This window comes from Podarcis bocagei (genome assembly GCF_964188305.1).
Source record: "Podarcis bocagei genome assembly, chromosome: 2".
NCBI lineage: Eukaryota > Metazoa > Chordata > Lepidosauria > Squamata > Lacertidae > Podarcis > Podarcis bocagei.
Genome location: NC_138126.1, coordinates 117,828,618 through 117,848,199, shown reverse-complemented (window position 1 = coordinate 117,848,199; position 19,582 = coordinate 117,828,618). Strand labels below are relative to the sequence as shown.

At 45.0% G+C, this 19,582-nt stretch overlaps 1 protein-coding gene and 1 long non-coding RNA gene across 4 annotated transcripts in view; one reads left to right on the top strand and one right to left on the bottom strand.

The window, feature by feature from the left end:
* Positions 1-19,582, bottom strand: part of RACGAP1 (Rac GTPase activating protein 1) — a 69,887-nt gene that overhangs the window by 29,661 nt on the left and 20,644 nt on the right. Inside the window, exon 1 of one of the 3 annotated variants that reach the window (XM_081181368.1) lies at positions 3,455-3,610. The exons of 1 other annotated variant lie outside the window; for it this stretch is intronic. The gene's annotated coding sequence lies outside the window, so the exon portion shown is untranslated. Of the gene's footprint in view, positions 1-866; positions 888-3,454; positions 3,611-19,582 lie in introns of those variants that run through there. One more of the 3 variants, XM_081181370.1, reaches the window with a different exon arrangement.
* On the top strand, positions 3,815-18,106 carry LOC308580247. Its single transcript, XR_014004747.1, has 4 exons — positions 3,815-3,930; positions 5,611-5,772; positions 14,662-15,913; positions 17,306-18,106. It is a non-coding gene; the product is annotated as an uncharacterized lncRNA (long non-coding RNA).

Genomic DNA, 19,582 nt, shown 5'->3' with positions numbered 1-19,582 from the left:
AAGACCATTGGTGGGGTAGGGGTGGAGACAGGTGGGAGGGGGAACACCGTAGAGTATTGCGAAGGAGAGTATTCTGAATTTTAGGTTGTAAACCACCCTAGAACCCGCTGCTGAAGAGTGGTTCAGTTTAATAATAACAATAACGGAATTTTAGTTGGTAAACCACATCAGTTTTTTTAATATGAAACTGCCTATAAATTATTTTAATTCATTAGCCAGTAGCCAAATGTTGTCAGTTGAATATCAATAAGATCTATTCCAGACAGTAATAAAAAGAGATGCTGTATGGCAGGCATTACTACAGGGGACACAGTGCCTTGCCCCACCCCACCCGGGACCCCCATAAAACAAAGATGGTGCTTAAGTATTTTTGCCTGCTCTTAACATGTTTGTAAGGAATGTTATTTGCCTTTGGGGCAGGAACATGGATGTGTTTGCTTTTTAACACTGTTGAAATGTTTTGAATTTGTACTATTTTATTGTTTGTATTTGCATTATTGTCTTTGTAGGTATCTTTTGGCTGAAAGGTGGCATATAAACAGCAACATAACAGTAACATTACAATGGCCAGTTTCAGATGCAACATAAGCAAATCAGCTTAATTGACCATGATCAGGAACCAAAGAACACACCTAAGTTCCCAAATGTGTTATGTGTGGGAAAAGCAGCCACAAGTGCTAGTTTGGATGCAAACGTTAAGCCAATACTTCATAGTTTGCAGCTCCTGGACTGGGGAGAAATTGCTCAAGCTGCTTTCACCAACAGGGAGCTCGTGCACAAACTAATAACACTAGCTATAAACCATACTTAAGCTTAAGTCTAAGCGTGGACACTGTCATAAAGTTTCACAATCATACAAGAGGCACCTATTAGAAGGCAATATGATACCCGCGCTCCTCGATTCCTGCACCCTGGAGGCTCAGACAGCAGCATGAGAAGGCCTTAAAGAATGAATTTCCTAAGACACAGAAAAGAAGCAGGTGTTATCAGATTATTGAAGGAATAATTGCAAGCAGGACTGCTGTCCTCAGGGCAAGGACTTTAGCAAAAAGAGGAAGGGAAGGAGAAGTTCTTATCATGCAGGAACGAGATGCATTCCAGCCCATATTTGGCAAATTGACTAGCCTTGATCCTATCCCATTTCAACTTCTGGTTGTCACTGCCTTGTCATTATCCCTCCTCTCCACCATCTAATCAACTTATAATTCTCCACTGGCTCCTTCTGTACTGCATTCAAACATGCCACTATTTTCTGGGGGGAAAGAAAGAAACAACAAAAAAGAGAGCTCAGCTGGATCAGGCCAAAGGACCAGCTAGAAATTGGTATTCCAAGCCATAATGTCTCTATTAGTGGAGGAGGAACCTTGCCAGTGTAGCTAGTAGCCACTGACAGCCTTATGCTTCATGAATTTATCTAATCGTCTTTTAAAGTCATCCAACCTGGCAGCCATTAGTACATCTTGTGGTAAAGAATCCCTTGACCCATGTTGCCATCCCCAACCAGTGCCTGGTGTCTCTTCTGTGCTTTCCTCAGAACTCCTGAAAGCGCACCACTTATTCCTGCTGACTCAGCCTTCCTACTCTTATTTTAACACACATACAATCTGACTTCTGCCCTCACCAAAATGGCCAGTGATTATTCTGCTGCCAAATAAAAATGATTCTACAGTACTTCTCTTTGTCCTAGAGTGCACTGCTACATTTTATATAGTTGATCTTTCTCGATAACCTTTATGCTCTTGGTTCTTGCAACTCTGTCCTGACCTTATTGCTCACTCAACCTTTTCACAGAGGGAAGTTCTTCCTCAGCTTTCCTCTACTCCATTGGGCTCCATCAGAAATTTTGTTCTCTGCCCTCAGCTATTCTGTCTATCAAGGTCATTTCTCCAAAGAGAATTTTGCAAAAATCCAGTCCTCCACTGTCAGCAAAAACTTTAATTCATGCACTTCCAGCTGTGGCTATAACAATCTCCTCTTCGAATGCCCATTGTCACTCTGGAACCAAACCCACCTCTCTCATTACTCAAGATTCACGTGATGCCTCTCCTTACGCTGACCTCCTGTTTACTCTTGTATCCAGCAATTACTCACTTGTCTATCTATACCTTCGATACAATAATCTTTATTGTCATTGTCCCATACAGAACAACAAAATTGAAAAAAAATCTACATAAGACATTCAAAAACCTGTGGGAGGCCTGCCCACCCTATCTTTCTGCCTTCAGGTCCTAAAACATACCTGCCTGTGATCTCTGCTCATCCATTGCCACAATCTGAAGGTACTGAATGTGTTCTGTTTCCTAAAAGGATTCTGCCCTTTCTCCCTACCTGTTCCCAACACCTGCAGATTCCTCCCATAATATCTTATTAATGTTTATTTCGTACATTTATTTCCTTTGTTTCATCATGGAAGTCAAGATGAATAACACGGGGGTGTTTGTGTTTCCAATTCCCTCATTTCCTTTAAATTCCTCCCCTGAAACAAATCATTTTCTTTTCCAAGACTTTCAGCACTGTTTTTAAGATCTCATTTCGTACTGAGAACAGGCCTGACGCGTCTTGTTGCCTCCTTGTGTAAAACTCTAGACCTTAAGTTCCTCAAAGCAGGGAAGCCCATTGCAGAGTATAAAACACCATGCACCTGAACAGCACTGTATAAATAAAAGAAAAATGTTACTATTTGACACTTCTATCATTTATATTAGTAACTCATACAGACATTAGGGAAAAAATAAAGGTAGTGGTGTTGGCCCATTAAGAGGAATTCCAAAATCCATACAGGGCAATACCCTTGTGAAGCAAACCAGAACAGTCACGAAATGATGCGCAAGAATCAAAATAAACGTTATTTGCATCAGCCACCAGCCAATAAAATAAAATGTACAGAAGAGAAAGGTAAAAACTTAACTATATAAAATACATTTGGGGGATTTAGATCAAGATGCGCAAGCTTTCAGTCGCTTTAGAAATCATGAAGCTAGAAACCTTCATCAAGCCTCGCCTCCCATCACCATTCCTCAGAAGTGAATGGGGCTGAGCAAGATATATATATATATTTCCAAAAACAAGGCAATACTTTCTACGGCGGGAAGGTTTTATGGAGTGGGGCGCAGAATAAATAAAATAAATGAGTAAGTAAAATATATGACGCAAGTATACTTGAAGGGAGAAATTTGGAAACTTCCACATTCTCGCCCCACAATAGCTAGTTATCTTCGTAACTACGCAGATTTATTATTAATAATAATAGATAATAACAACAATAATTTTGCAATAATAATAATAATAATAATAATAATGCTATTTCAATTATTTACAGGACGCCCGCCCTGCTCTTTCCAACCACTTCACTCCTTTTCTGTCAGATGTTCGCTCCACGCCAAGCGTCCTCTAAGAGCCCCGACGGCCTGGGACCAGAGAGACCCCCACCGACCCACCCACCCCCGTTACCTACCGGCGTCGGCGTGAGAGGAAATGCCCTTCTGCCGTCGCGGAACCGTTGTTCCCTCAGCCCGCAGAGACAGGCGCTCTCCAGTCACCCAACGGCTTCGCACGGCCGTTGGCAACCGCCTCCCAGTTTGAATCGCGCCAGCCTGACACCTCTCCTGATCCCGATTGGCTGCGCCGTACTGGCACGTCGAAGCTGAGCGTGACGACACCGCGCGCGCTCCCTGACGCGCCGCGCGTTTGGCCTATCAGTCCGGAGCAGGACGCTCGCGGCGCCTTCTTTCTCAAGGGCAAGGGCTGTTTCCTCCCGGCCCCGCCCCGCTCACCTCTATTAAGTGCCCACGCGGCCCAATTAGGTAGGCGGTGTTCTTGTGATAGCCGTCTCACCTTAGGCCAATTCCCACCTTCTGTAGTTCCTATTCCATTCATGCAGGACAAATCAAGCCCATGAGGCGGGAAAAGGGTAGGAGGTTAACATTAAAGGCAAGCGACAAGGAATCTCTTTCTTGTGGTTCGCATAGCACTGCTTTTATATTTGCTTCTAGTGGACATTTTTTAAATTCCTCATTGCTGAAAAGGCTGAGTTTTCTCTTCTATACTGTATTAGATGAGGGCAGGGACGACGACCAATTCCCCCCCCCCCACACACACACACACTCCTAAATTAAAAGAAAAATAGGGTTTCCCAGCTTGGACTCGTGTGCATTTAATAACTGCGGGGGGGCGTGGATTAACAATATATTATATATATACACACACAGTGCTTTTTTCTGGGGGGATGCAGGGGTACACATACCCCTAAACATTTTGTGAATTTAACTGCCTCATTGAGGAGCAGTATTTCAATATGAGTAGGAAAATGAGAGTACCCCTAAATGTTTTTTAAGAAAAAAAAGCTCTGTGTGTGTGTGTGTTTCAAAATCCACATTACCTTTAGAGGGCCAGCCAAAATGTCCGCAAATAGTGAGCCAGCTCCAGAACTCTTCATCATACTGGATGTTAATCAAAATGGGGCAGGGTGGTTTAATGTTGAAGCCGCATAAACCCGGTTCACAAGTAATGGTAAGCCAAACATTTACTGTGGACACGGCACTCCTGCTGCACTGCTGTGAGCTAAGCCATTATTATTATTATTATTATTATTATTATTATTATTATTATTATATACTGCCCTTCCTCTAAAGCAGGCATGTCCAACTCCCAAGAGACTGCGATCTACTCCCACTATAAAAAAAAACACAACTGGCAGTGGTCTACCCATTGGATTGACCAAAGTTTTGGGGAGGAACAGTGGCGTAGGAAGGGGGGGGCAGAGGGGGCAGGCCGCCCCAGGTTGCACTCTGTGAGGGGTGACAGGATGGCCCCTGCCTCCCCCCAGCTGTAGAGTGGCTGAGGGTGCCCGCAGTCTGTATGGGCACCACTCACGTGGCGTCCATACATGCATCCATACAGGCTGCCACTTGCGCGGCAGTCTGTACAGTCGCTGTGCAAGCGGCAGCCCATACAGACTGCGCATGTCCGGCATTCCGTTCAGACTGCGCCGCCCCGGGTGCCAGTATGGGTTCCTCCACCACTGGGGAGGAAGACCCAAAGTAGTTGAGCTTTTTTTTGCTTCTTGCTTTTCTTTTAATCAACCAGGAACACCCCGCAATCGACTGGTAGATCACAATTGACGGGTTGGACATGCCTGCTCTAAAGATATCAGGGTGGTTCACAAGAAAATAATAATTTTGTTGATCAATGTGGGGTATAAAAAATAAAAGATGCCCAGTTGCCTAAGAATTTGAGCAACTTATAGGGATGTGGAATTCTAGTGCAAACTAATAGAAAATAAACTATCCATATATAGATTTTCATTTTCAAAAACAACCCATAATTATTTTTTAAAAGCAAAATGCAGCACATACAAACAAAGCACACATGGTTTGGGCTTAGCATGTCATCCGAACCTGGGCTCGTGGTTGTACCCAAGGTTTGTTCTTGGGTTTAGGGCTCACGGTTTGTCTGGCAGAGACAATTCACAAGCCGGGGTTTGGATAACACACTTAGCCAGCAGCACAGCAACGGGACTGAGGAAGAGCTCCTCAGTGTGAGTTTAAAAAATGACCTATCCAAACAGTGAGGTGGTTCTCAATACCCCTTTTGTTTCCATCTTCTCAACAGTGAGTCCTCATTTTGTGGCTACTCAGCACCTCATTGGGATGTGTTTTGAGTTCCCACCCACCTGCAAGAGTTTTGTACTTCTGGAACGTGTGCAGAGGAGGGCAACCAAGACGATCAAGGTTCTGGAAACCAAGCCTTATGAGAAGTGGCTGAAGGAGCTGGGTATGTTTAGCCTGAAAGAAAGGAGACTGAGAGGAGATATTATTGCATCTGCAGAAAACAGCAGCAGGAGACTTTTTCAGGTGGTTCACAATTTAGCGGAACCACCTGCAACATCGGGGCCCAGTACGGGCCACATGTTCTCCTGCAATGATTTTGCAAAGTTTTTTGCAGATAAAATCGCCCAGATTCGGGAAGAAGTAGACTCCACCGTGGGAGCAGGGCCGGGGCGGGAGAGTGCTAGAGTTCTGTCTAGTCAAGTTGAGTGGGATCAGTTTCAATCTGTTACCTCCGAGGATGTGGACAGGCTGCTTGGACGAGTGAAACCAACCACCTGTCTCCTGGATCCTTGCCCATCCTGGCTTATAAAAGCTAGCCGGGAAGGACTGGGCGATGGGCTTCGTGGGGTGGTGAATGCTTCCCTCCGTGAGGGAGCCTTCCCAGACCCGCTGAAAGAGGCGGTTATTAAACCGCTTCTTAAAAAACCATCTTTAGATGCGGCCACGATGGCCAACTATCGCCCAGTCTCAAATCTTCCATTCTTGGGCAAGGTGATTGAGCGAGTGGTTGCTGAACAACTCCAGGCACGCCTGGAAGAAGCGGACCATTTGGATCCCTTCCAGTCGGGATTCAGGCCTCATCATGGGACTGAAACTGCCTTGGTCGCACTGGTTGATGATCTCCGGCGGGCTAGGGACAAAGGTGAGAGCTGTTTCCTAGTTCTGCTGGACCTCTCAGCGGCGTTTGATACCATCGACCATAGCATCCTTCTGGACCGTCTTGAGGGGCTGGGAGCTGGGGGCACTGTTATACAGTGGTTCCGCTCCTTCCTCCTGGGCCGTGTTCAGAAAGTGGTGGTGGGGGATGAGTGTTCAGACCCTTGGGCCCTCACTTGTGGGGTGCCTCAGGGTTCTGTCCTCTCCCCCATGCTTTTTAACATCTATATGAAGCCGCTGGGAGAGATCATCAGGAGGTTTGGGCTGGGTGTTCATCAGTATGCGGATGACACCCAGCTCTACCTCTCTTTTAAATCAGAACCAGTGAAGGCGGTGAAGGTCCTGTGTGAGTGTCTGGAGGCGGTTGGAGGATGGATGGCGGCTAACAGATTGAGGTTGAATCCTGACAAGACAGAAGTACTGTTTTTGGGGGACAGGAGGCGGGCAGGTGTGGAGGATTCCCTGGTCCTGAATGGGGTAACTGTGCCCCTGAAGGACCAGGTGCGCAGCCTGGGAGTCATTTTGGACTCACAGCTGTCCATGGAGGCACAGGTCAAATCTGTGTCCAGGGCAGCTGTTTACCAGCTCCATCTGGTACGTAGGCTGAGACCCTATCTGCCTGCGGACTGTCTCGCCAGAGTGGTGCATGCTCTGGTTATCTCCCGCTTGGACTACTGCAATGCGCTCTACGTGGGGCTACCTTTGAAGGTGACGCGGAAACTACAACTAATCCAGAATGCGGCAGCTAGACTGGTGACTGGGAGCGGCCGCCGAGACCATATAACACCGGTCTTGAAAGACCTGCATTGGCTCCCAGTACGTTTCCGAGCACAATTCAAAGTGTTGGTGCTGACCTTTAAAGCCCTAAACGGCCTCGGTCCAGTATACCTGAAGGAGCGTCTCCACCCCCATCAGTCTGCCCGGACGCTGAGGTCCAGCGCCGAGGGCCTTCTGGCGGTTCCCTCACTGCGAGAAGCAAAGCTACAGGGAACCAGGCAGAGGGCCTTCTCGGTAGTGGCGCCCGCCCTGTGGAACGCCCTTCCAGCAGATGTCAAAGCGATAAACAACTATCTGACATTCAGGAGACATCTTAAGGCAGCCCTGTTCAGGGAAGTTTTTAACGTGTGACATTTTACTGTATTTTTGGTTTTTATGGAAGCCGCCCAGAGTGGCTGGGGAGGCCCAGCCAGATGGGCGGGGTATAAATAATAAATTATTATTATTATTATTATTATTATTATTATTTTTATTAGTCCACAGTTCCATGATTTAGAAAGAAAGAAAGATGTAGGTTCCTCATCAAGAGAAGAGTGGTTATGACAGCTTTTTACCACTCCCTACTGCTCACAGTAATGAGCTAATCATAGTCCTAGAGCTCAGTAATGTTAGTGTCTGTAAAACTGCCTGCTTTAATTTTACCTTTTGTTCTACCCATCTGCTTTCATTCATTTCTTAATCCATTGAAATTTCGAAACGTTTTGCGTAGTTGAAACTGCAGCGCACAGTACCTCCTTACTACACACACGACCCCACGCAAACCTTTGTATAGTCCCAAAATATTCTGGTTAAACATGTCTGGCATTCATTGCAGATATGCTCACAAAACACCAGGTGCATAAAAATAAATAAGAGGCATGTTAACAGCAATAATTGGTGTTTAATAAGCAATAGGAGTGGGAAAAGGCTTTGTAGTAGCATAACTGGAGAAAAGATGGAATGAGTACATAGCTGTCAACTTACAAATTTGAAAATAAGGGACCAGCAGCCAAAATAAGGGATTTTGCTGTTGTAAAGAGTTACATACATTGGTAGGATTGACAGATGCTGTCAATCCGGCATGAGGCGGTTGCGGCTCAGCAGCGGCCGCTGAAGCACCGCCCTTCTGCGTCCCTCCCCATCCCCTCCTCTTCCTCCTCCCTCAGGCCACCTCCTCAGCTGCCACCACCGCTGCTGCCTCTGGGCTCGCAGGCAGCGTGGGCAAGAGTCTCCCTCCCCCCCTCTCTCGGGCGGGGAAGGGCTGATGGAACTCCTCGCGCCAGGACGACGGCACCAGCGCGCGCTGTCTCTCACAGCGAAGGACCCTGAGCCGCTGCTTCCCTCCCAAGCCGGGCGAGCATGAAACTTGGGACATCATCAATAAGGGACAGCAGCGGGACACGGCGCTGGGATAAGGGCGTTTCCCGCCAAATAAGGGACGGTTGACAGCTATGAATGAGTATATACCCAAGATTTATAATGGGCACGCCCCCCCCCCCGTGACACATTGCCATTGACAAGCAGTACACTCCAACTGAGAAGAAAAGAGGGGCCTGAAATTTGCAGCCAGCCCTTGGGCCTTTTCTTACGAAGGTACTGCAAGGACCGGGTCAGGGATGCAAACATTCTTTAGCTCATATAGGAATTATTACAATAATATTAAATATGTAGTACAATAATGTTATATTACATATCTTTTCAGAGTTGTAGGTAGAAGTCCAGACATAATGGTTGGTTAGGAAAACTTTGTGAGCGCAATAGGCCAAGCAGTTTTGGTAGGAGTGAATCAGAGGCAAATGGCATTGGTAAGCATTTTGTGATAGAACAACAGCACCCTGCAGGGGTTTTGTACCGTAGCCTCTGAGCTGAATTAAGGTGCTTCCAGATGGAGGTTTAGTATGGAATTGGTGCTGCTCTTGCACACATGTGTTTGCACCATCTGCAGGAGGCTGTCGTCATCAAAATGCGAGCCTCTACTTTTTACATTAAATCCGGATTTTCTCTTACCCTGGAAAATCCATTAAGTGAACATAATCCTTTATGCATCTGCAGTGGAAACTTGTTAGCACTTTTTTTGGGGGGGGGGTGAACAGTTTGTCATGTGTGTCATTTGTATGCACACGGTGCAATTTCAGGTGAGAGGAGCCATTCGTTCAAAGCCCCAATGCATGCAGAGTACATACTTTGGAACTTTATATGGGTCTTGTGCCATTTCTCTGTATGATAATTTCAGTATCTAAAAAAAAAAAATCAGTATTGCAAAAGAACTCTGTATTAGTATTAAAAAACAAATGGAAATGGATGTTGCCTCCCTCTGCCCCCACCCCCAAAGCATAAGTCTCCATTGGGCCTGTTGTGAAACTAAGGACAGCTAACATTTGCTTATTATTATTATTATTATTATTATTATTATTATACTTTATGTAGGATTTTTTTAAGGTTAAATATGTATAAATACCTATGCACCTGCTCAGAGTAGGAAGAGGTTTATTTATTTATTATTTATTAGATATACACTGTATGCATGCTTCTACTTCTTAGAGGTCCAGTATGGCTCTATTTGCAATCCTTGTTTTGCTGTTTTAATTTAATATTCTAATTTTCTGAGATTGTTATTTTGGGGTTTTCATCAGCTGTATGCCATGATCATCACAATTATAACAAATAAAGGCTTGGCATATCTCACTTTGCATGTCATGAGTCTATGTCATATATTAGTTTCACCTTTTAAGTTGAATTACTGAAATAAATGAACTTTCCCCGCGATATTCTAATTTTTGGAGTTTCACCTGTATATACCATCATCATTAAGATCTCAGGGCATTTCAAAGAATAAAATACAGGCTAGAAACAAGTACTGTAAATAATTAAAACAAAACAGAAAACAATACCCCCCTTCCCACAGACACATTTAAAAGACTTAGAATCTTAATCAGCCCAAGGCCTGGTTGAAGAGGAACATTTTTTGCTCGGTGCCTAAAAATACACCAGGTAAACCTCCCTGTAGTGGCTCCCATAAATGGGGAGCCACTACAGAAAAGGCCCGTTCTCATGTTGCCACCCTCTGGACCTCATGTGGACGAGACACACAGAGAAGGGCCTCAGAGGATGAATGCAGAGTTTGGGAAGATTTATACAGGGAGAGCCAGTCCTTGAGTTATTGCGGTCCTGAGCCTTTTAAGGCATTATGGGTCAAAACCAACACTTTGAATTGGGCCCAGTAGCTAATTGGGTAGTAGAGGCTGGGGGAGGGTTTAGAACACACAGCACTGAAACATGTCACAAAGGACTGAGATATGGGTGAGAATCAGTGGTATAGCTATGGAAAACATTAGATTTAATCTGCATGCACAGAAAAGTCAGATCCAGACGACACATTTGTGAGATAGCACCACCATCTGAAACAACCCTTACTACAGAACAATGAGAAATTCAAATTCTGCAGCAGTATCATTAAAGGAACGACACATTTGTGAGATAGCACCACCATCTGAAACAACCCTTACTATAGAACAATGAGAAATTCAAATTCTGCAGCAGTATCATTAAAGGAACACAAGCATTCTTGATCCACCCCAAAGTAGCAACTCATGCTTTGCATATGTACAGTGGTACCTCGGGTTAAGAACTTAATTCGTTCCGGAGGTCCGTACTTAACCTGAAACTGTTCTTAACCTGAAGCACCACTTTAGCTAATGGGGCCTCCTGCTGCCGCTGCGCTGCCGGAGCACGATTTCTGTTCTTATCCTGAAGCAAAGTTATTAACCTGAAGCACTATTTCTGGGTTAGCGGAGTCTGTAACCTGAAGCGTACGTAACATGAAGCGTATGTAACCCGAGGTACCATTGTATTTTACTTCCTTACCTATCACATGTGTATGATCAGGCACATGTAATACGTAAACCGATGAGAAATTTGCTGATGAGAACCTAGAAATAACTCTGGTCCTGGAGCTGCGGGGCATTGGAACCATTTATCTTGCCCATTGTGTTCGAGACTAATCATTGCTACTAGAAATTGGACCGTTAAAGCTTATTTCAACAATTGCTCTGGTTTCTTGAACCATGCTATAAGGAGAACACCCAGATAAGCATGTCACAAAACAGCAATATAAAAGAAAGCACTGTGGGTTTGCATTAAATCCAGAAAGCCATCTTGTTCCCGAATAGAAAAAAAGCAAGTATTGAATACATCCTAGTTCTATTTTAAGTTTCACTACTAGTGCTTTTGCCCTGTAGCCCTCATTGTAGAGCATCTCCAGGTCTATGTCATGACGTCAGAGATGACAATTGATGGAGATTGGTGTCAAGGCCACTTTTCTGTATTGCATCTTTCTAGCCAAGTACAATCACTGAAGAGTGGGGGGGGGGGCGGAATTGTATTGTGATAGCATGCCATCAATATTCCAGCTACGCTCTTTGTGAGGCCTTCCAGGGTAAAAAGATAGGATGAAGACTGAATGATGGAAAACAAGTTTCCACCATCCTTTCACTGTAGGGAGATTGGGGGGGGGGGGTGATGAGCGGATCAAGTACTGTATGTTTCGCACTATAAGACGCACTTTTTCCCTCCTAAAAAGTAATGGAAAATGTGTGTGCGTCTTATGGAGCGAATGCAGGCTGCGCGGCTAAGCCAGAAGGCAGAACAGGGAGAGGGAGCGCTGCGCAGCGCTCCAGCTCGCTGTTCTAGCTTCAGGCTTAGCTGCGCAAAGCCTCCACAGGGCAGCGGGGTGTCTTCATCCCGCTGCCCTGCGGAGGCTTCGCGGGCTGTCCCAGAAGCCTCCGCAGGGCACGGGGATGAAGGCTCCCCGTGCCCTGTGGAGGCTTCGTGCAAAGCTAGACCAAAAGCTATTCTGGCTTTTGGATAGCCCCTGCGAAGCCTCCGTAGGGCAGCGAGACGAAGGCTCCCCACTGTCCTGCGGAGGCTTCATGCGGCTCTTGTGGGAAGTGGGGGGAAGGGACAGAGCGCGCGACTCTGTCCCTTCCCCCACCTCCCAGAAAAGCCCCCTGAGCCGCGCTCCCTTTAAAGAGCACACAGTTCTTGACGGAGATGGGGGAAGGTACAGAGCGCAGCCTCTTCCGGGCAGGGGGAGCCTTCATCCCGCAGCCCGGGAGAGGCTTCAGCGGCTATCCCATAAGCCAGGCTATCCCAGATCCCTCTTGCTGTTCTGGCTTCTGGGATTCAGAATATTTTTTTTCTTGTTTCCTCCCCCCCCCTCCAACTAGGTGCATCTTATCATCTGGTGCGTCCTATAGAGCAAAAAATACGGTAGGCATTCTTCACAACAAAGGATTTTCCCAGCTCCACCTTACCTACGTACTCCACAATCCTTGGGTTGCAAGTTTAGGATAGCCAAGCGTCTGCTGTCCACATGAATGTGACCTTCCTGTTGCAACAGGATGTTATTTGGATTGCACCACTGTAGTCAGAGAACAGTGTCTTGCTCCCTTTTCTAGAGAAAAAAACCCCACCTTTATGCAGTTTTCCACTATTTTTCTCCAGAGCCTTGAGATATGTTTCACACTTTTTAACTAAGCCCATATATGCAAGTGTCTTACAGATATCACAAGAAGCATAGCAGGAAAATAGAAACAGAACAGTGAGCTTTGAGGGCAGGATTCTAAAATATATGCCGGCGCTTAAATTATGAGTTGGCAGAACAAAACTGAGGCAGTTTGTGGATTGTGGAGGGTGCTGAAGTGCTCTAGCACGTACAACCCACATGGAGATTGCATCCAGGAGTTAGCATAAAGGAAGACGCTTATTTCCATGCCATACAGGGCTTGGGAGGAAGAGAAGTCACAGCATGACGCAGGATGTATTTGAACAAGCAGTGAAATGTGAGGTAGCACTCAGTCCTCCATCAGCAGCAGCCTGAAATGTACAGTCTAGGTGTGAGACATTGTGCACAGCCACAGTTACCTAGCTGGGGGTGCAGTGGGAATCTTAAACTAAGTTAATATTAATCTACAAAGCTGAATGTACAAGACAGACAAGCCCCACTGCCAAATGAGGCCCCAGGGCTTGCTCAAACCTTTAATTATTTTTTAAGGAAGTTTATTACTTTTAACTCCACCTTTCTACAGATTCCCAGGGAAGCTAACGAAAAGTTACAATGCCAATAAAAATGAAATCTCGTAAGACTGACAAATACTGGCCAGCATATACCGTATTTTTCTCTCCATAACACTCACTTTTTTCCTCCTAGAAAGTAAGGGGAAATGTCTGTGCGTGTTATGGAACAAATGCCTATGGATGGTGGGGGGGATCTGCTGCAGTCGTGAGCAGAGGATCCATGGTTCCCCTTCCTTCCCTCCTCCATGGCTTGCTTTGAAACAGCAAAGCGGGAGAGGAGCCGCTTACACAGGTGTAAGCGGCTCCTGTCTGGTTGGCTGCTTTAAATCAACCATGCTCTCTGTCCCTCTCTCCTCCCCACTCAGCTCGCTAAATAGCAGCAAAGCTTTTCAGCGAGCTGAGCCGGGGAGGAAGGAGAGAAGCAGAGCCTGCTTGTTTTAAAGGAGCAAAGCGGGAGAGGAGAGGAGCCTTCTCCCCTTATATCCCTCTCCTGCATTATTAGCAGCATCCATCTCCACACACCTCACGCATGTTCCTTCTCCCCTTAAACCCCTCTTCTGCATTATTAGCAGCATATATTTTTTTCCTTGTTTTTCTCCTCTAAAAACTACATGTGTGCTATGGTCAGGTGTGTGTTATAGAGCGAAAAATACGGGAATTACTGTCTTAAGACAGAAAGAAACTAAGAACTTGCTGGATGAGGCTAATGGTACATTTGACTGGCATTCCTTTCTCGCAGAAACCAACCAGTGTTATGACTCATTTAGTTACAGTATAAGCTAAACAGGCTTATATTAATTTTAAAAATTTAAAGGAAAAAACTGGATTTACATTTCCAAAATATAAGATAAAAAACAAATAAAATAAAACCTACATACAGCAACAGTGTTTTGTGTTGTGTAGGCTCCTATGATGTAAGTAATGGGTCCCGCCTGCTAGCCTGCTCCCTAAAATATCACTGGTTTGCTCATTTCTATATATAGGGTGCCTACATTCTGCATGTGCATATGGCTTTAGATACCTATTAGGTCCATAAATTACCATGTAGCATATATTCAACACAAAAAACAGGGACAATTTGTTGCTGACAAAGGACAGCTGGACACATAAAGGGCCCCATTCCCTTCAGTAGCTTAGGGCCTCATCAAACCTAAATACGGCCCTGGCCAGGATAGCCCTTTATTTAGCTCAGCTGATTTGAGTGTGGTGCTAATAATGCCAAGGTTGCAGGTTCGATCCCCATATATAGGACAGCTGCATATTCCTGCATTTCAGGGGGTTGGACTAGATAATCCTTGGGGTCCCTTCCAACTATCAAATTCTATGTTTCTCTGCTTCTTATTAGCTGCCTGCAAGTGTTGTCCTCCAAGCCACCAGCATCCTGTGAAGGAAGAGATCAAGGCATGCCTGATGACACAATCCTAGAGGGCATGTACCTCCCGAACCACCCATATTTTGAGAGCCTGCTCTGTCCCTACCCTATGATTTAGAACCCTGGATCGCGCAGTTTTGAAAGATAGCAACTAGGGAGAACAGTGCTGAGCTAATGACCTAATTAAACAAACGGATGCGGCACAAAAATGGAAGCAAGAAAGAATTACCGACGGAAGAAGAATGGCAAAGGAAATTAATGGACTATGCAGAATTAGATAAACTAACAGGAAGGATTCGAAACCTGCGGGCTCAGAGAGTCTTAGAGGACTGGAGTAAATATTTGAACTATTTGAAAAGCAATTGTAATAAACAGATTACGCTAGTAGGACTGCAAGGAGTTCTGTAAGGAGGATTTTGTGAAATATTGCAAGGAAGACTTTGAAAAGAATGATTAGTTAAGGGCAATTAAAAGTAATAGAGAAATTAAGAAATGTAGAACAAGTGATAAAGAACAGAAAATCAGAGGTTGTTGACGGAAGTCTAAAATATTGCATAAGATAAGAAGTTATGTTAAATGATTGTTGGAACTGATATGTTAAAAAATCTATCTGTCTGTCTATCTATCTATCTATCTATCTATCTATCTATCTATCTACAGTGGTACCCTGGGTTGCATATGCTTCAGGTTACATACACTTCAGGTTACAGACTCCGCTAACCCAGAAATATTACCTCAGGATAAGAACTTTGCTTCAGGATGAGAACAGAAATCGTTCAGCGGCGGCACAGCGGCAGCAGGAGACCCCATTAGCTAAAGTGGTGCTTCAGGTTAAGAACAGTTTCAGGTTAAGAACAGACCTCCAGAACGAATTAAGTTCTTAACCCAAGGTACCACTGTATAACAAACGAATGCATCCATCTATGACTCAAAAGTAACGATGGCCAATGCAGTTTAAATACGCCTTCCGATTGCCTAGGGCAGAAAGTGGGCAACTATTTCTCTATCGTTGGACTGCTGTGTGAGTAATAAACGTATTTTAAAAGCCCCTGAAATCTACAGAGTTTTTCTCGTCGTGAAATTTCAGCCCTGGGAGCTGGCATCGTTACGCTGAGCAGGTTCAGAACCTCTAGTAACAGCATCTACGCTTTGCGAAGGGATTTGATCTTGAGGACTCACAGAGTGAAGAGAGATGTAAAAAAGTTGTTGCTGCTGCTTTAGAGCAGTGTTTCCCAACCGGTGTTCCGCGGCACACTAGATGTTGCCTGGTGTGCCGTGGGAGTCTAACGGTTCTCAGCACCCTTAACAAAATACAGTTCCCAGGATTCCTTGGGGGGGGTAAGTCGCCGCTCTTTAAAGTGGTAGGAGATACCGCTTGAAATGTGAAGGGCTGTTGTAAGAGAGGGAGAGCCGCAGCTGGCGCGGAAGGTGTTAAGGGGAGTCGGAGGCTCCTCCTCCTCACGGGAGTTCGAGTGTCGCTCTTTCTCCGGCTGTACCATTCGTCCTGGAAGCGGGGGGGAGGAGGAGGGGAGGAACCATTAAGCCTTCGCTGACGGAGAGCCATCGCGAGCTTCCAGCGAGTGGCAGCAGCAGCAGCAAGCACCCGCCTCGTCTCTAGAGGAGGAGGAGCTGCAGTTGCCGCCGCCTTTTGCACGTAAGAACGGGTGCATAAGCGTGCGGGAAGGAGGCGTGTGCAAAAGGTGGAGGGATGGGGCGCCTGGGTGAAGCGAAGGCCTGGTCGTGGAGGCGGCGGGGCGAAATCCTCCCTCGTAGCCGCCGGAAGGCCGCCCCTCCGACTCGCGTCTTGAGCAGCCTCCCTCCCTCCCTTGAGACTGAAAGCCGGGCAAATCCCAGCAATGGGAAGCGCGGCGGGGGAGGCCTGGCTGGGCGCGCATTCGCACGACTGAGGTGACCCGGGTTACGACATGCGCGTCAAGGTGGTCCAGGGGAGTGCGTGCCTCCGTCTCTCCGGGGCAGGCCTCCAGATGACCGACAACGTCAGCCCCGCCCCACGCCCCTTCTCCAGCCCTGCTCTAAGCATACAGTCAGACAGCAACCAGGTCTGCTCCTCTGCCCTTGCTTTCCATCTTTGGGTAGGCCAGGCATCCAGATACCCAAGGCTGAAACCTCCAATCTGTCCCCTGCTTTCACAACTGTGCCCGCTGACTCCAATTTCCTGAAAAGGCCAATGCACTAGGATAACACAGGACTACGCTGCTGGACTGTAACTCCTTCCTACTCAGCTAAACAGGTATTAGCAAAGCAGAGCTATTTTGCACTGCTGGCAATAAGCGGTGCACCCTCAGCTGCATAGCCCAGTGTTTCCCATCCTTTTTAAAAGTTGCATGTGGGATTGTGGCATTGTGCAAAATGCATGAATAAATCTTTCATGGAAATGGGCAGTGACACAAATCCGTAGTCTTTATATATACTTTATATATAGTCTTTATATATAATATATATATATATATATATATATATATATATATATATATATAGTCAATATAGGCACAGAGTTAATTTTTTAAACATTTTCTAATGGTGGTGTGCCTCGAGATTTTTTTCATGAAACAAGTGTGCCTTTGCCCAAAAAAGGTTGGGAAACACTGCTTTAGAGAGAGTTCTGAGCAAACACACGCAGTCATGGGTTGAGCCCACTTTTAGGAGTAAGTACATATTTAGCAACTCAGGCTGCCTTGACTTCCCCTTTTCTCTCATGCTCCAGGGCGGAAAATATAACCGGCTGTCAGTATCCGCCTTTTCTTAAAAAAAAGAAAAGAAAAACAACAACAACTTCACAATCAGACCAAGAAATGTTGGTGCCTAAGGCAGAAAAGCCACATGGTGTCTCCCACCCAAGGTAGAGAATGTAATAATAAACTAAATAATTGACAGCTGGCTGTGCTTGAATGATACCTCACTATTGCTGTAGCCTCAGGCATCCTGCATCCTCCAGCCTAATGGCAGCGTCCAGCCTTGACATTACTAGTGCAAATACCTCATTAAAATATAACAGCATGCATTTCTTCAAACTTCACGCGTTTCAAAAAAAGGCTTAATTTTTTTTTAAAAAAAGATCTCTGAAGCTTCTTTTGTTTAGTACTGCAGTTTATCTCAAATGAATATCTGAGCGCCTTCGCAGTGCGGTTTTCAAATACCTTGGTTCTCAAACTTAATCCTTTCGGGAAGTCCGTTCCAAAACCCAGGTGCGCTTTTCCAAAGAAAGCAATGCTAAACGGATTAATCCTTTCCAGACTTTTAAAAGCAAGCCCTAAAACAGCAATTTAACATGAATTTTACTATCTAACGAGACCGTTGATCCATAAAATGAAAGCAATAATCAATGTACTGTACTGTAAAATAAATAAGTTGGTATTGTAGATGATAAAAATTAAAATTATTTTTTCCCCTTACCTGCACTGATGATAGTCATAGAATCATAGAATGATAGAGTTGGAAGAGACCACAAGGGCCATCGAGTCCAACCCCCTGCCAAGCAGGAAACACCATCAGAGCACTCCTGACATATGGTTGTCAAGCCTCTGCTTAAAGACCTCCAAAGCAGGAGACTCCACCACACTCCTTGGCAGCAAATTCCACTGTCAAACAGCTCTTACTGTCAGGAATCTTTAGGTGGAATCTTCTTTCTTGTAGTTTGGATCCATTGCTCCGTGTCCGCTTCTCTGGAGCAGCAGAAAACAACATTTCTCCCTCCTCTATGTGACATCCTTTTATATATTTGAACATGGCTATCATATCACCCCTTAACCTCCTCTTCTCCAGGCTAAACATGCCCAGCTCCCTTAGCCGTTCCTCCTAAGGCATCGTTTCCAGGCCTTTGACCATTTTGGTTGCCCTCCTCTGGACACGTTCCAGTTTGTCAGTGTTCTTCTTGAACTGTGGTGCCCAGAACTGCAATACTTTACATTTCTCCCTGTTAAAGTTCATCTTGTTTGTTTTGGCATACAATTTGGACAAAAAAGTTGGTTTCCAGGTGGAAAAATCAAAATTGGAAACAGAATTGTTAGATCCAAAAACTAAGAATTTGTCAAGAATGTATAACTTGCTGTTGAAATGGAACACTCAGGAAGAAACGGTGAAATCAGCTATGATTAAATGGGCACAAGATGTTGGACATAACATAATGATGGCTGACTGGGAACGGTTATCGACCACAGGTATGAAATTTACGGCATGTAATGCCTTAAGAGAAAATTTAATGAAAATGATTTATAGGTGGTACATGACACCAGTTAAGCTTCAAAAAATCTACCATTTGCCCGATAATAAATGTTGGAAATGTAATGAGGCTGAAGGTACATTCTTTCACCTTTGGTGGACGTGCCCAAGGATTAAGGCATTCTGGGAGATGATTTATAATGAAATGAAAAAGGTATTTAAATATACCTTCCTTAAGAAACCAGAGGCCCTTCTCCTGGGCATGGTCGGCCAATTGGTGTTAAAGAAGGATAGAACTTTTTTTATGCATGCAACAACAGCAGCAAGAATACTCATCGCGAAATATTGGAAGACACAAGATTTACCCACCAGGGAAGAATGGCAGATGAAGTTGATGGACTACATGAAATTGGCGGAAATGACTGGCAGAATCCGAGACCAGGGAGAAGAGTCGGTGGAAGAAGACTGGAAAAAGTTTAAAGACTATTTACAGAAATACTGTAAAATTAATGAATGTTAGAAAGATGTTGGAATGAAGTTATATGGCTTTAGTAGAAATGTTATAAGGAATTAAGTATAAATAGATTATTAGAGCATTAAAGGGAAAAATAAGGTTAGAATGTTTTAAGACAATTATAGGATAGAAAACAGAGGAAGATGGAAAGGAATTGCTGAAACAATTAATAGAAGTGGAATACAAAAAGGGAGGTGTGAG